The sequence below is a fragment of the Crocodylus siamensis genome, chromosome 6 (assembly GCF_052110815.1).
Source record: "Crocodylus siamensis isolate JL-2025a chromosome 6, ASM5211081v1, whole genome shotgun sequence".
In the NCBI taxonomy this organism is placed as follows: Eukaryota; Metazoa; Chordata; order Crocodylia; family Crocodylidae; genus Crocodylus; species Crocodylus siamensis.
In genome coordinates, this window is record NC_143400.1 from 26,115,296 (window position 1) to 26,130,559 (window position 15,264).

The 15,264-nt window shown below is 47.0% G+C and overlaps 1 long non-coding RNA gene and 1 pseudogene across 2 annotated transcripts in view; one reads left to right on the forward strand and one right to left on the reverse strand.

The window, feature by feature from the left end:
• LOC149861869 (uncharacterized) overlaps positions 1-15,264 on the reverse strand; it is a 167,788-nt gene that overhangs the window by 124,565 nt on the left and 27,959 nt on the right. The window lies entirely within an intron of this gene.
• On the forward strand, positions 2,919-4,379 carry LOC149861877 (olfactory receptor 14A16-like; annotated as a pseudogene).

Sequence of the window (15,264 nt, forward strand, 5' to 3'; positions counted from 1 at the left end):
CATGGTGATTTTCAGTAGTCTGGCCCCTTCGACTGCCGTATGAATCGTAAGTGGTCAGGCCTCCAGCTTCTCACTAAGCTCCTGCTGACACGACAATAACATGATCCGGGCCTCTGCCTCTTGAGCCCACACTTGCACAAGCTCTTCCATCTGGGACTACTGTCCTTGTAATAGTCCGACCATCAGAGTATGAACCTGTTGCCAACTGCTGGGTGTTGGGGGTTCATATTGATTGCTTCCATTCATCCTCTGGGTTTCCAAGCCAATGCACCAAAACTTTCTGAGTGAGTTTTTTTCTAGGGCACAAAAGAGATGTTAAGTCCCGCCTCCTCTCGTAACAGTGTCCATCTCTCCTGCCAAGATTTGACAAGAATAATTATAGGTGACACAAAAACAGGAAAGCTTATGGATTTTAATAACGATAATCACCTATGCCTGCTCACGTATAGCTTACATCAGCTGGGCATCAGTTGTCTGCCTCTCAGCTGCGTTATCACCATTCTGGCTCTTCTGTTCCCCAGCTAGCTTAATAGTCCTGGAACAAGTACTCTCTCAGGTGGTGTGTCTGTTTGCCTGACCCTTGCATACATCAACAGAAAAGGTCTCTTACATGTCTGGCCAGTGCTGTGTTCAGCTGGACAACTTAACGGTCTGCTCCTGGCATGCCAGGAACTCCGCAACTTGCCACTTCAGGGAGTGATTTCTCTGCTGGCTCTCTCTCCTCACCTGGGCCTCCATGCAGGTAAACTACTTGTTGCTGTGGTGCTTCACGCCACTACTTGAGTTCCCCTTCTGGGGATATGTCTTCATTCAAGCCATCAGTCTTTTCTACAAAGAATCTAATCAGCTGTTAGCACTTCCCAGCAATTCACCATCAGGAAATAAGTGTCCTTAATTGGCAATTCACCGGTCCATCTCCCGGTTCCTTTGTCCACATCATAACTTCTGACAAGTAATTAGTACTTATCAACAGTTCACTTCCAGGCAGCGAAGGTCCTGGGTGGGCCATTATTCAATCTGGGTCCCAGTTTCCTGGCCAAACTCTGAATTTTAAACAAACGGACACTTTGCCCAGACAATCCCATAACAGGAGTAAAGTTCTCCTGATAACCAGTCTGAATGTACTTTATTGGTGTTTTAGATTTTCTCTCTTCTCCCTTTCTCTTCTCCCCTTCGTCCTGCTTCCCTCTGGCCCTTGCCCCCCATTCCTTCAGATCTCCAATGCTAACATGTATTCCACGTTTCCCCCAACCTAAGGTCAGTATGTCCCAGCCTCACCTGCTCATCTACTACAAGCTACCATGTCATTGGTCCATCTCTTTCTACCCATGCATCCACCTGGGCTTGTGTGCTCTCCTCCATTGCAGTACTTAGGAAGAAAGAGCAGACAGGCCTCAAAAGACAAACACTGTATCACTTCCCGCGGAAGTCTTGGTTAGAGTCCAAACCTGGGAACTGAGCAGGCTACGATCCCATGTACAAGGCAAGTGTGATAAATCACAGACTAATACAAAACTGGGACTGCAACCAGCTCAAGAGGTCCAGGCCCCTGGTCAAGGCAGCAGCATGCCTATCCAACCTATCCCATATGAAATCTTGTTTAAACTGTACCTAAAACTATGCAGTCAGCCTGCTACACCACTAGAAATTATACTGCCCACAGACACTAAGACTACCATAATTTGCCGTAGGTAAATGAGGGAGATGAAGACTGTCAGCATCCTGCTCCACAACTGTTTTTAAACACATTCAGGATATACAAATGAGGCAGCCATCCCCACCATTACAGGGAAAGGATGCTCCTTCCCCCACAAGTCTCTCCCCATCTCACTCTGCAGTAAACTTCCTTCCTGATACCAAATATGGTGATTGGCAGGTCCATAGGGGGGACAGGGAAAACCCTGTAGCCTGGGTTGCAGCCAACACCCATTGCTGCTGAGGAGGGCAGGGCTGTCAGGAGATGGGGACCCTCACTCCGTAAGCAACAGGAGGGGGAAAAATTCCTCCCATCCCCACACTGCAACCAGCAAAGCCTAGAAACATTGGCCCCCCAAAAGACGCAGCCTGTTACAAGCCACAGAAAGATCCTCTGACATGTGGTCAGCAGTAGGTCTAATGGGAGACTCTGGACAGTCCTTCTGGCTTCAATATCTGTGAATCCAGTGTTTTTGCCTATGGACTGTGCTTCTGAGCTGTGCAGGGCTCTAGGGAAAGTCCCACAAGACCTCTCAACGTATACATAGACAACTCACTGACTGCGACTTCAGCCCCTTCGTTCCAGTAAAGCTCGTGGGGCAGTAAACCATTAAGACAAGTGAAGTAAGTAATATATTCAATTCAATAATGTTTGGGTTTCAATAGAGAAAATCTGTGTGAAACAGAATAATGCATTATATTAAAAAATTATTGCAGAACTTTATTTTCCAGTTAATTATCTACAGTTGTAGGAACAGAAAGCATATAAGTATTCACTTGAAATATGTCATATTACTGTCGTGAAATGTTTACCTATTCTACAGTAATGTAACTGAGCAGGGAAGCAGGGAGGCTGCCCCGGGCAGTGCCTTTGCGGAGGGCGGGAAAAACCACAACCACAGGTCAGCAGCATGGCAGGCAGAGCTGTCCTCTGCATCATGAGCTGCCCTGAGCTTGAAGCTGCCCTGCTAACATTTCTCCCTCTTTATCAATAACCCCTGAAGTACAAAGACTCATCTAGTTTCCTGGCCACTGAAGATTTTCACACGAAGCAAATAAAGAAAAGGTCTAATATCTTTCAAGTAGATGAGTTACAAAATGTAGAGACCATGTAGGGATGTTGAGAGTCCACATTAATATATATATCTGAGACTTGAAGCCAGTGTGAACACACAACCTTGTGCACATCCTGCCAGCCATTTGAGTGCTATCATCCCAGGTTAGAGCTTAAGATGCTGGCTGTGTCTCCGCTCTATGTCCCAAGACAAATGGAAATACTATGGGATGACCTTTTTGACTTCATAATTTCATGCTCAGCTGCCTGTGGGTAAGATTCAGGCACTGACATTGATGAAATGTAAGGATCAGGGATTGTAATTATTCCCTTTTCCCAGGTCACATGGACTTGCAGTGCACCTGCACCTGATGTGAAATCACATGGCCCCTTAGACTAGAAAGGAGTTGGAACTGTTTATGCCAGTGTTATAGCACACTAACAATTTCTTCACTTTCACAGATGTGGGAAATGTATGAGCACTAGTGAGTGGCAGTGACAAGGTGTCTGCCAAAGCTCTGATAAAATACGTTTCCTGTCTGCTTTTTGGCTGAAATGTCACAATTATCCAAATTTTTTTAAAAATATATCATGAAAGATATTGTCACTTTGGGAACCATGATTTTTTTTCCCCTTTCCCTCCACAGGCATCCCAAAAGGCACTGGGGACAATGACATCCAATTGCACCACTGTGACTGAGTTCCTACTCCTGGGGTTCTCCGATGCCCAGGAATTGCAGATCTTGCACTTGGCCACTTTTCTAATAATATACCTGGCAGCCCTCATTGGCAATCTCCTGGTTATCATGCTCATAGCCTTTGACAGCCACCTCCACACCCCCATGTACTTCTTCCTCCTCAATCTGTCCATCCTTGACATCGGATCCATCTCTGTCATTGTCCCCAAATCCATGGCCAATTCCATACTGAACACCAGGGAGATCTCTTATTCTGGATGTGTCACCCAGGTATTTTTCTTCTTCTTCTTCCTTGCAGCAGACATTGCCATCCTCACCATCATGGCTTACGACGGATACATCACCATCTGCAAACCACTGCACTATGAAACAGTGATGAACAGAAGAGCTTGTCTGCAAATGGCAGCCACGGCCTGGAGCGCTGCTCTTCTGAACTCTGCCCTGCACACGGGGAACACCTTTAGGCTGCCCTTCTGCCACTCCAAAATCATCAACCAGTTCTTCTGTGAAGTCCCCAGCTCCTTAGGATCTCTTGCTCAGACGTGTTTACTAGTGAAATTCAGATGATCATCTTTGGAACATGTTTAGGTCTTGTTTGCATTGTGTTTATATTTGTGTCTTATATTCAGATATTCACTACTGTACTGAGAATCCCCTCTGAGCAGGGCTGGCATAAAGCAGTTTCCACCTGCCTTCCCCACCTCATTGTTGTCTCCTTGCTGACTAGCACTGGTCTGATTTGCTTATATGAAGCCCACATCTGGGTACCCATCAGCTCTCAATCTCATGGTGTCTGTTCTCTATTTATGATCCCACCAATGATGAATCCAGTCATCTACAGCATGAGGAACAAGGACATCAAAGCAGCACTATGGGAACCGGTGAGATGGAAGTGGTTTATTGTGACAAAGATGTCAGTTATTCTCCAGTGACTGTGGTTTCATTGAACCTCTTTGTAGAAACAATCAAGTGTGTTATTAATACAGATTAATTCCACCAATTCCCAATGTGTTGCTTTACCTCTATGCTATTTTAAATAATCTTTGTATCTAGTTTGAAGCTTATGTCTCCCTGAACTGGTTAGTACCTAGGGGAGAGGAGCATCTTAACCACTGTCTTGGTGTCTGTTGAAAGTCATCTTTCATGCTGATATTGTCATTTGTTACTGCACTATTGCAACAGCTTGTACATAGCTTCTGTATCTCCAAAAATCCCTCTTTTCAGAATCAATCAACTGTGTTATTAATACAGATTAATTGAACCAATGTCAGTTGTTTCTTTAGTTTTAAATAGCCTCTGTATCTAATTTTAAACTTGTGTCTCCCTGAAGTAGTTGGTCTCTAAGATGCTTCTCTGCCCTAGCTACCGTCTTTGTATCTGTTGAATTTTACCTTTGATGTTGATGCTGTCATTTGTTACTGTACTGTTGCAACATCTTTTACATATCTCCTATATCTCCTTTAATCCCCGGTGGAGAATATCACTGGTTCTTTCTCTGATCTGGGTTAAAAAGTAGGGCCTGAATTATTGGACAGTGCAGTGGATAGAAAACTGGCTGTATGGTTCAGGTGAAGGGGTAAAAATCAATGGCTCAGTCTAGCTGGCAGCCAGTATTGAGTGGAGTTCCCCAGATGTTGGGCCTAGAACCAGTTTTGTTTAATATCGACAACTGGGAAGATGGCATAAAATGCACTCACAGCAAGTTTGCAGAGGACACCGTGCTGTGGGGAGTAGTAGATATGCTGCAGTGTAATGCTAGTGTTCAGAGTGAACTAGACAAACTGGAGGATTGGACCAAAAGAAATCTCATGAGGTTCAACAAGGATTAGTGCAAACTCCTTAGGACAGAACAATCCCATGCACCGGTGCAGGCTGGGGCTGACTGGTTGGGCAGCAGCTCTGCAGGAAAGGACCTGGGGGTGACAGGGGACAATAAGGTGAATATGAGCCAGCAGTGTGCCCTTGTACAGAAGGCTAACGGCATCCTGGGCTGCAGTGGTAGGTGCGTTGCCAGTAGGTCAAGGGTAGTGATCCTTCCCCTCTATTTAGCACTGGTGAGGCCACATCTGGAGTACTGGGCCCAGTTTTGGAGCCCCCACTACAGAAAGGATGTGGACGAATTGGAGAGAGTCCAGCGGAGGGTGACAGAAATGGTGAGGGGGCTGAGGGACATAGCTTATGAGGAAAGACTGGTGGAACTGGGCTTATTTAGTCTAGAGAAGAAAAGAATAAAAAGGGATTTAATAGCAGCCTTCGACTACAAGGAGCAACCATCTCAAGTTGCAGCAAGGGAAGTTTAGGTTAGATATTGGGAAGCATTTTCTCATTAGGAGGGTAGTAAAAAAAAACAAAACAGGTTACTCAGAGGTGGTGGAAGTTCCATATTTGGCGGTTTTCAAAACCCAGCTAGACAAAGCCTTGGCTAGGATGAGCTGGTTGGGGCTGGTCCTGCTTTGAGCAGGGGTTTGAACTAGATGTGACCTCTGGAGATCTCTGCAAACTCTCACTTTCTGTGACTCCATGATTCTGTGACATCATCTTGTGGCATGACACTGTTGGTGCCTGCTACTTTAAAGGGCTGAGCCAAGCAGCCAGAAGCTGCTTAATTGCGGCAGCCATTTTAGATCCTTGGCTACCTATACAAACAGGGCAGTATGCTGCTGGCAGGTCAGGCAGTAATATTGCCTGGCTGCAAGGCTGCTTGGAACATCCTGGTGGTGAGGGCAGGAACTACAAAGGATGGTTTGGAGGCTCCTGGTCCTGGGCATGACCTAAAACTGCACCCTGCTGGGAGTGGGTGGCCTGGTGGGGCTCTCAGTGGTGCAGGAGCCCCCAGGTCAGTTACCTCCCCAGTGAAAGGTGAGTAGGGGTGCCTTAGACCCAGCCCTCACCCGTGGGTGGGCCATATAACATCAGAGCAGGGTAGGCCAGGTGAGCTTCTGGAAGCACCTGAGCCTGCTGGGGGAGTGACCCTGCAGGGCCAGGCACACTTCCAGGATCACCTGAACTGGGAATGGGGGACCCTGATCCCTAAATGCAGGCAGGAGGCAAAACCCAGCCGAGGCATTCAACTGGTCAATGCAGGGGCCAGGACCGGAGGGGTCAAAAGGGCCAGGGGCCCACCACAGTGGACACCCACAATGAGCAAAGAAGCTCAGGGTCTTGACTGGCCAGAGATGGGGCCACAGTTAATGGGTAAAGTGTACGGTTGAGCCAACTGCCTGAGATGCCATCTGCAAGGCCTGGGCTGCAGTGTAGGGGTGGAACAGAGCTGCAGATAGCCCCCCACAATATCAGGGTGTACGCCCACCTTAATTAAGGATTTAATTAGTTAGCAACAAGGCATGGTGGGTGAGACAGGTGGGCGGCATGGCCAGAGGCAGGTGGGAAACTAGCCCTGTGGCTAGCCAGGGACTCCCACTTTGCCACAAATCTATATACACCACTGCATGACTCTGGGGCACGAATACTTGATCTCTAAGCTGCTGGAGCATAATGGCTGCCTATGGAGTCCAGATGGCATGTGTTTTAAACTTCAAGCATCCCTAGGATGTGGCAAACTGTTCTCTTAAGCCTTTCTCTCCAAAGGTACTTACCAGTACCCCTTAGAAGAAGGTGAGAGAAAACTGAATAGGACCAGTACATAGCCACTTTAGACGGATCTAACATGTCCTAACACCTTCCATCCAGGTTGCTGGATGCATGTTAAACGTTTTCCAAATGTTATCTCATTTTCCCTTCTGATGCCTTAAAATAGTATCACTAAGGGAAGTAGTAGTCAAAATGGAATGGCACCCTTAAGGCCGATTATACCCCTCCCAGGGATCATACAACAATCATGCAAGTGTCACTGTGGCAGGTTAGTGCACGTATGTAATTGCCCCTTGGCTGTCCTTTTTCTTTCTCCTCCTTTTTCTGGCAGAAAGCTAACCTTGTTAGGAGTCCTCTCTAACAGGAAGCCTGACTAGCTGTTAAATAAAGTATCCCTAATAAAACTATACATGCTTCCTGATTTCCTGAGTTTTTAATATAGAAACGATGGTGAGAAAAAAGGAAATGGATGGCGTTATCATATTGAATATGAAGTTGGAATTTTTTGTGATTGATATGACAACTAATAAGTGGAAAAAAAGAGTGCACGAAAGCCTAGCCCAACTACTGTCATTGAGGGTGAACTTCTATTCCCTTCTTGGGTATGTAGGCAACCTGATTTGGTGATATACGTGACAGTTGGGTTTGTCTAAGTGCAAGAAATGCCACTCAAACACAGGTTGGCATTTATTCGTGGATGTGTAGCTCTCCATGCATGGATTACTATGCACAGATTACTAAATAGTGGTGCAGACTGGACAGGTGCAAGAGTATTTCATGCCTATGAGCACACCCCTTGTGGACACAAGGCCTTCCTTGGTCAAGTGGGGTTTGGACCCTGGCTTCACCAATCTCTGCCTTCCCAATGCTACTTTTCAAGATGAGCCACTAACATAGTGATTGATGAAGATGGATAGAGGGCACTATATGGGATAAAGCTTCTACCTCAGTGGGAGCAGGGTTGTGGGCTATAATCTAGGGCCTTCCCCATTCAGGCTAACAGCCATCTCACCACATCACGCCTTCTGGCTTGTTCTCTTTCTTCTGACTCAAGGCATCTCCTACATACCTTCCTTCATGGCTGCCCAAGGGGCCAGATTTAAAAAGGAGCACTGGGGAAAGGGCTGGACAGTGTCTGGCCCTTGGTGTAGTGGTTAGACTACTGTTCTGAGGGGGGTCGGCAATGCCCAGATCCAAACACCCTCTTCTTGAGGAGGACCCAAGATCTCTGGCTGCCCCTGTAAGTGCCCTAGCCACTCAAGTATTTAAGTGAAAAGATTTCATAGATTTCATAGACATCAGGGCTGGAAGGGACCTCGGGAGATCATCGAGTCCAGCCGCCCCCCCAAAGGGCAGGAAGGCAGGTGGGGTCATAGGATCCCAGCAAGATAAGCATCCAATTTACTCTTGAAGGTGTTCAATGTAGGTGCTTGAACCACCTCTGCTGGCAGACTGTTCCAGACCTTGGGGGCTCGGACAGTAAAGAAATTCTTCCTCATCTCCAGCCTGAAGCAGTCTTGCAGGAGTTTGTGATCGTTCGACCTAGTCATCCCTTGGGGTGCTCTGGTGAACAAACGTTCCCCCAGATCCTGGTGGTCACCCATGATAAACTTATAGGTGGCCATCAGATCACCCCTGAGCCTGTGCTTTTCCAGGCTAAAGAGTCCCATGTCTCTCAGCCTATCATCGTAAGATCTGTTTTCCAGACTTCTGATCATGCACGTGGCTCTCCTCTGGACTCTCTCAAGCTTCTCCACATCCTTTTTGAATTGTGGAGCCCAAAAATGGACGCAGTACTCCAGCTGCGGCTTCACCAAGGCCGAGTACAAGGGGAGAATGATGCCCCGGGATTTGCTTGAGAAGCATCTATGGATGCAAGCCAGCGTTTTGGTCGCTTTACTAGCCGCAGCATCGCATTGCAGGCTCATGTTCATCTTGTGGTCAATGATGACCCCCAAGTCTCTTTCTTCTGTAGTGCTATCCAACGTAGCACTGCCGAGCCTATAAGGATGCTGCAGGTTTTTCCTCCCAAGGTGGAGAACCTTGCATTTTTTGGTGTTAAACACCATCAGGTTCTCGTCCGCCCATTTGCTGAGCTTGTCCAGGTCAGCCTGGATCACCCGCCTATCTTCTGGAGGGATGCTTTGCCCCAAAGTTTGGTGTCATTGGCGAATTTGGCCAGTCCGCTTCTGACTCCAATGTCCACATCATTAATGAAGATGTTGAACAGTATGGGTCCAAGGACAGAGCCCTGAGGGACCCCACTGGTCACAGGGCACCACAATGAGTGACTGCCACCAATTACAACCCTCTGGGTCCAACCATGAACCCAATTTCCCAGCCAGCGGATCGTGGTGAAGCCAAGGCCACAACTGGCCAGTTTGGCCAAGAGGTGATCATGGGATACCAGATCAAAGGCTTTTTTGAAGTCAAGATATATGACATCAATCTCTTCTCCCTTGTCCAGGTGATAGGTCACCTGGTCATAGAAGGAAATGAGATTGGTCAAACAAGACCTACCCGCAACAAACCCGTGCTGGCTATCCCTTAGGATGTTAGCCTGGGCCAGTCCCTCAAGGATGGCCTCCTTAATAAACTTTTCTAAGATCTTCCCCAGGATAAAAGTCAGGCTAATGGGCCTGTAGTTAGCCGGATCCACTCTCCTCCCTTTCTAGAAGATCGGCACCACATTGGCCTTCTTCCACTCTTTGGGCACTACACCGGAGCACCAGGAGTTTTCAAAGATCCGTGCCAGGGGCTGGGCTATAACGCTCGCCAACTCCTTGAGTGCCCTGGGGTGCAGATTGTCAGGGCCGGCTGACTTAAAGGTATCCAGCTTCTCAAGATGGGGGATCTTACACACTTTTTGTTGCTGGTTCATATGCCCAGTTTCTGTGAGTATATAGTCATGCATAGTTGTCCACACATCCCAGGTACAGAATGCCAACTTGCACATACGTGGCATTTTTGGCCTTACGGTGATGTTAGTCTGTCCTGAAGATCTAAGTGTACCAATCGGGTTGCCTGCATGGGCACCTAAGTTCTTTCAGTTTTGTCCTGTGCAGAGTGGATGACATTTCACTCTAAAACATTGAGAAGTGGCCATTACTTCACCTCCATACATAGATTCTAGTTCAAACCGCCCGAGACCCTGAAAAAACAGCATTTGCAAAAGCTGAGTGAAGCTTCTTCCTCCTCATTGCTTTTTTTGTGACTCGGTCTTACAGTCAAGTGGTGCTCTGTGACAAAACACATGTAATATGGCTTACATGTTAGCCATGTTATGGCTGTTTCAGATCTCACAAACCGACTGTGAAGGACCATCGCGATCGGCAGTAGCCAAGACTGCAGCAGCCATGGACTCGGGACTTTATCAACTCACCCTCGGACCTGTCAAGAGATTACGATACCGAAAATGGAGGACTTTAAAGTGACTCTTGTTTCATATTGTGTAGATTGTATGTGCGTTATGGTAGCACCTGGTATGATACCTACTAATTTCAGCCATTTAAAAATTCTGTACTACACCTCTTATCTGTATGGGCCAATATTACCAGGGATGAAGAGACAGGTAGTGGCCTCACCGCTTGCCTTAAAATTCCCATGGCAGCTGACGATCCCATCTTTACTCCCTATCTGCTGCCCGTGGATATTACGGATTGGTTTCATCAAGTTACTACTAGTAATTTGACATCCATGAATGTAACACACATTACCCTCGACAACAGTAGTCCCCGAACAGTACAATACGATTGGAAACAAAACCTTTCCTTATCCAATCTATATAACATACGGCAAGATAGGTGTAGACAAACTGTATTGAGAGAAACTCCGTATACATCAAAATCACAAGCCATCCCCTGTTCTAAGGTCCCATGGGGACTAGATTCTGATCGGGGAACCGGAACTCTTTTAGACGATTCCCTTACCTGGGACCCATGGTCCATGACCCCCCCCGGGCAGTGGTGTTTCCACCTGTCCCAGGTCGGGGATACGTCGCCAGGGTTACCCGGGAGTCCTTACAAATGCCTCTAATCATCACAAGGTGGAATATTACAACCTCCAATTCATACCACAGATTTTATTATCCCATCTTAAGGGCAAAGGTCCTCAGTGCGGCCTGCCATGGGATAGCTAGCCCCATTGATGATAGCGAGTCATTTTATCCAGAGCCTCTTTTCCAGTTCGAAGGCAGCTGTTCGAAACTTTATACTTCTGCCCTGCTGGGACTCATGTGGGCTTGCAACGATGGCCACTTAAGGTTGCAGTTACTGGCTACCCTTTCCAAGGTTCAGTGTTTCTTGAGTTCTGTTTTGTTCTGCCCACCATCGTTGGCTAATACAGTTCACCCCCCCCACTCCGGTTATATCGCACCGCCACACTCGTTCAACATCACCAGTGTGGAGTACCCTCACCCGGGAAGAAAAACTCGCTCAGGGCCTAAGTTGGGCCACTGAGGGTTTCTTCCTTTGGGGTCTAGGAATTGCAAAAGCCAGAATAGCGATAGCTCAGCTAGCAGAGCAGACTGAGCTGTTGGCTAATCATACTGCTTCTGGTTTTGAGCTTATCAATCAACAGTTACAGGAAACATCGAGAATGACATTACAGAATCGCTTAGCACTTGATGCACTTTCGGTGCAGCAGGGGGGTTTATGCCAATATTTGAATTTGACACGTGATATGTGTTGTATCGCCATACCTAACGTCAGCACCTCGTTACAACAACAAATAACCAAGATCAGGGAAATCGCAGAGGACGTCAATGCTATTGCGGGTCTGGGCCAAGGTTGGCTATCTCGCTTGTTCAACTGGCTAGGGTTAAATGCTTCATCGTGGTTAGTGAACCTATTGACACCCTTGTTATCGTTCTTATTTGTATTCGTTATCATTGCTCTTATAGTTAGTTGTGTGTTCCGAATTATTTTACAAAAAGCTGCTAATTTGTCCGTTTGTATATATTCCACTTTACCCAGATATTTAGATTTGAAAAATCGAGGCGAAAAGCAAGACGACAAAGAGAGACCCGATTCGGCTGCCTAAATTCGGATTTGGTCAGATTCGGTGTTTGACGCTCCTGTCTTGACAGCAAGGGAGCACGTCAGAGAAATTTGCTCTGAGTATGCTGCCAAGACAGATGCTGCCAGGCATGCGCCATGGCGATGGGCCTTGCAGGTGTCCTTTGCGCGACCTCTTGGCCTGTCAATCAGGGCTGACCTAGTTTTTCTCTGGCGCAGACTCAGTTGCCTCAGAGAGCTGGCGGCTGGGCATGCTCAGAGAACAACTGAAGTGAGGTCACCCTTCCAGAAAATTCATTCAGTCAAGCAGCCTGATTGGCCACAGGACTGCTTTAAAAAGTTAGTCAACCCCTCCCTCGGGGGAGACCCGGGAGCTCTGTGCCAGAGACTGGCTTGCCAGATACTGTACCAGAGACGACTTGCGTAGCTAGAGTCAGTGACTGCTTGTCACAGCACTGTCTTTTAGCTAGACCCCTAGGACTTTTGGTCTCCTCCTCGATTGCCTCTCGGTTCGTTTTGACTTTGCTTTTCGGTTCCGACCTACTGGCATTCGACCTTCGGCTCATTTAACTCGACTACGATTTCGGACCACCCTTTGAACTCTCGTTATACCTCGACTGGCTCTTCGACCTCGGCATCCGTTCATCAATCATCTGATTGTCCACCCTGGACTGGCGTCACGACCGTGTGTTACAGTTTACGTCCTGTTCGTTTTATCCCAGTTTATGAGCTGCTGACCAGTCCTGGGACTAGGCCTTTGGACTGAACCCTGTGGGCCAACAGACCCCCTCTGTTGTATTCGTGTTGTATACAACTGTAACTGAAGACATCAATACCTACACCTTCAAAGCGTAAGTCAGTAAATCTACTTTGGTGCGATGGAGTCTGAGGCACGAAGGCATAATGGTTGCAAATAAACTCCCACCTGTCCGTGCCAATAGCCACCACCCGGCCGTACCACCGTGACCGCGACCCCAAGCTTGGTTTGCCAGCTCTGCTGGGTTATTCATGACACTGTTCTCTTGAGGCTCTCTCTCCAAAGGTACTTACCGGTACCCCTTAAAAGAATGTGAGAGAAAACTGAATAGGACCAGTACGTAGCCACTTTTGATTGATCTAGCATGTTCTAACACCTTCCACCCAGGTTGCTGGATGCATGTTAAACTTTTTCCAAATGTTATCTCATTTTCCCAACTGATGCCTTAAAATAGTATCACTAAGGGAAGTAGTAGTCAAAATGGAATGGCACCCTTAAGGCCTGTAATACCCCTCCCAGGGATCATACAACAATCATGCAAGTGTCATTGTGGCAGGTTAGTGCACGTATGTAATTGCCCCTTGGCTGTCCTTTTTCTTTCTCCTCCTTTTTCTGGCAGAAAGCTAACCTTGTTAGGAGTCCTCTCTATTTAACAGCTAATCAGGCTTCCTGTTAAAGTATCCCCAATAAAACTATACATGCTTCCTGATTTCCTGAGTTTTTAATATAGAAAAGACGGTGAGAAAAAAGGAAATGGATGGAGTAATCATACTGAATATGATGTTGGAATTTTTTGTGATTGATATGACAAATAATAAGTGGGAAAAAAGAGTGCACAAAAGCCTAGCCCAACTACTGTCACTGAGGGTGAACTTCTATTCCCTTCTTGGGTATGTAGGCAACCTGATTTGGTGATATACGTGACAGTTGGATTTGTCTAAGTGCAAGAAATGCCACTCAAACACAGGTTGGCATTTATTCGTGGATATGTAGCTCCCCGTGCATGCATTACTATGCATGGCCAAATAGTGGTGCAGATTGGACAGGTGCAAGAGTATCTCAGGCCTATGAGCACACCCCTTGTGGACACATGACAACTTCAGACACTTGTCTGTCTTTGACCCCATAGAGGAGAGACTTTGGCACTCCTCCAGGGAGCTTGAGTTCCTGGATTCTAGGCCTTCCTTGGTCAAGCCGGGTTTGGACCCTGGCTTCACCAATCTCTGCCTTCCCAATGCTACTTTTCAAGATGAGCCACTAACATAGTGATTGATGAAGATGGATAGAGGGCACTATATGGGATAAAGCTTCTACCTCAGTGGGAGAAGGGTTGTGGGCTTTAATCTAGGGCCTTCCCCATACAGGCTAACAGCCATCTCACCACATCACGCCTTCTGGCTTGTTCTCTTTCTTCTGACTCAAGGCATCTCCTACATACCTTCCTTCATGGCTGCCCAAGGGGCCAGATTTAAAAAGGAGCACTGGGGAAAGGGCTGGACAGTGTCTGGCCCTTGGTGTAGTGGTTAGACTACTGTTCTGAGGGGGGTCGGCAATGCCCAGATCCAAACACCCTCTTCTTGGGGAGGACCCAAGATCTCTGGCTGCCCCTGTAAGTGCCCTAGCCACTCAAGTGTTTAAGGGAAAAAATGGGGGGCGTTTACACACTTTTTGTTGCTGGTTCATATGCCCAGTTTCTGTGAGTATATAGTCATGCATAGTTGTCCACACATCCCAGGTACAGAATGCCAACTTGCACATACGTGGCATTTTTGGCCTTACGGTGATGTTAGTCTGTCCTGAAGATCTAAGTGTACCAATCGGGTTGCCTGCATGGGCACCTAAGTTCTTTCAGTTTTGTCCTGTGCAGAGTGGATGACATTTCACTCTAAAACATTGAGAAGTGGCCATTACTTCACCTCCATACATAGATTCTAGTTCAAACCGCCCGAGACCCTGAAAAAACAGCATTTGCAAAAGCTGAGTGAAGCTTCTTCCTCCTCATTGCTTTTTTTGTGACTAGGTCTTACAGTCAAGTGGTGCTCTGTGACAAAACACATGTAATATGGCTTATCAGGTACTTGAGGAGGATGCATTAGAATCATACTTCGACACCCAGGCTAGGGACAAAAGTTGCACACAAACTGCTATACACAATCAGAAACTGGTTCAAATGGGTAACTCGACAGGCATTCAGTGCACATCAACTGCTTTCAAACTGGCTGAACCCAGTTTAAGATAAAACTGGATGAATGTAGACTGAATTGAGTTAGGATAAGTGGCTGTTGACTTGCTTATCAGGTCAATCTTAGACTAACCTGCAAGGATCGAATGGATTTGGGCTGAGGCTTTTTGACTCTCTGTACTTTGACGTTTCATCTCATTGGAAACCAAATCAGAACTCTGAATGCAAAAGCACCTAAGGCTAGATTCCAATTCACCTATCAGGCATCTAAG